Source organism: Dipodomys merriami, unplaced genomic scaffold (assembly GCF_024711535.1).
Source record: "Dipodomys merriami isolate MVZ:Mamm:240054 unplaced genomic scaffold, mDipMer1.0.p SCAF_361, whole genome shotgun sequence".
In the NCBI taxonomy this organism is placed as follows: Eukaryota; Metazoa; Chordata; class Mammalia; order Rodentia; family Heteromyidae; genus Dipodomys; species Dipodomys merriami.
Window position 1 is genome coordinate 239,666 of NW_027205171.1, and position 1,997 is coordinate 241,662.

The following is a 1,997-nucleotide window of genomic DNA, read 5'->3' on the forward strand; positions in this document are numbered from 1 at the left end:
CCTGGATCCTGTCCCTGGTCTTTTGTGCTCAAGTCTAGTGCTCTACCGCTTTGAGTTACATTGTCCCTTATGGTTTTCAGTAGTTAATTGGGAATAAGAATCTCATAGATTTTCCTGCCCAGGCTCGTGTTGAACCTTGATCCTCAGATCTCAGCCTTCTGACTAGCTAGAATTACAGGTATGAGCCATTGGCTCTGGTCACCCATTTGCTTTCTTTCTTTTTATTTTTTTGTAAGTCATGGGACTTGAACTCTAGGTGCTGTCCCTGACCTCTTCAGGACAAATGAAGTGCTCTACCACTTGAGCCAGAGCACACTTCTGGTTTTCTGGTGGTTAACTTAGGATAAGAATCTCATGAGCTTTCCTACCTGGGCTGGCTTTGAACTGCAATCCTCAGATTTCAGCCTCTTGAGTAGTTAGGATTACATGTGTAAGCCACCTGCACCCAACTTCCTCATTTATTTTCTCATGGTGAGTTCTAGCTGATTTATCTACTCCTTGTAGTTCCTAGCAACTACAACGTAGGCCTAGAAGTACCTCATCCTTTACAGTAGTCCTTAGGACCAAGTGACTGCTGAGTGCAGGAAAGGAGATGAGGCCAATATAAAATACAATGCTATCTATCTATCTATCTATCTATCTATCTATCTATCTATCTATCTATCTATCTATCTATCTATCTATCTATCTATCTATCTATCTATCTATCTATCTATCTATCTATCTATCTATCTATCTATCTAGTTAGTTATCCAGGGTAGAACACTAACACAGTCCTCCACTACCACAAATTATGCAGTCGAATTTCTCACATTTGAGGAAATCACAGGAGTCATCACATCTGGAATGTGATAGATAAATATTTCCCTGGGAAAACCATCTTCATGATCATGGCATCTCCCCTGCCAGGTAAGTAACAATGCTGACTTGGTATTTTAAAAACTAACAAACACATGAGAGTAGTTCACATTTGTAATACTAGCTACTCAGAATGCTGAAATCTGAGGATTAAGCTTTAAATACTAGATAAATTTTGCTGAATTTTGATTAAAGCTCCTTTGGTGTTTTTAATTTTAGTTTTTATTTTCTTATTTTACTGTTTCTTACTGTGACTACCAAAAAGCTGAGTGACTTACATGGCTTGTATTCCTGGATTACACTAGAGGTTCTCTAAGACTTCATCAGAGGCCAAACTTGTTCTACTCAGCTGATTAGCCAGCCACAAAGCTGTAAGTGACAATACCTACAGTAAGCAAAATTACATAAAATTAAAAATTCAGACACACAGTTACACTAGCCATATTTCAAATAAAAATAGAATTCAAGTTTCAGTGAATGTTAGTAAAGTTTTAATGAATTCATTATATCTGTGTCCCCTGTGACACTGCCATAGAAGAATGGAATACTTACGGCATATCATGTAGCTCCCAAGGCATGGAGGTAGTTACACTCTTCCTTTACAGAAAATGTTTGCGTGACCATGTACCCTAGTGAATATCATTTATTATGCAGAGGTACCCACTTTTCTATATGCAGTTATGTCTCCCTCTCCTTTTCTCCCTCCCTCTCTCTTCCCTCACCCAATCCCTCCCTTTCCTTGTTTTAGGGAGCAAAATTCATGCATGGTAAGCTGCTAAGCTGAATCCCAGCACTGGATATGATTTTGTGTTTGGTGAGGGGATATTTTTTCAGGGCTTGAACTTTGGCCCTGGACACTATCTCTGACCTTTTGTGCTCAAGCCTAGTGCTCTGCCACTTCAACCACAGGTCCGGTTCTGTCTTTTTGGTGGTTATTTAGAGATAAGGTCTCATTGGCTTTCCCTCTTCGACTGGATTCCAACCATGATCTTATCAGCTTATGATTACAGGATGAGACATTGGCATCCACCTTACTTTTTTTTTTTAAGTTTTCAAGTATCTTCTTTTAATTTAAAAAAGAACAAGTATGGGAAACTTCCCAGAGTGGTAAACAACTTAAAACTATATAGGTTTAAATA

The 1,997-nt window shown here is 38.7% G+C and overlaps 1 non-coding gene across 1 annotated transcript; it reads right to left on the reverse strand.

Moving 5' to 3' along the window:
• Nucleotides 1-753: 753 nt before the first annotated feature.
• On the reverse strand, nt 754-917 carry LOC138804411 (U1 spliceosomal RNA). Its single transcript, XR_011365253.1, has one exon. It is a non-coding gene; the product is annotated as a U1 spliceosomal RNA (small nuclear RNA).
• Between the last annotated feature and the right edge of the window lie 1,080 nt (nt 918-1,997).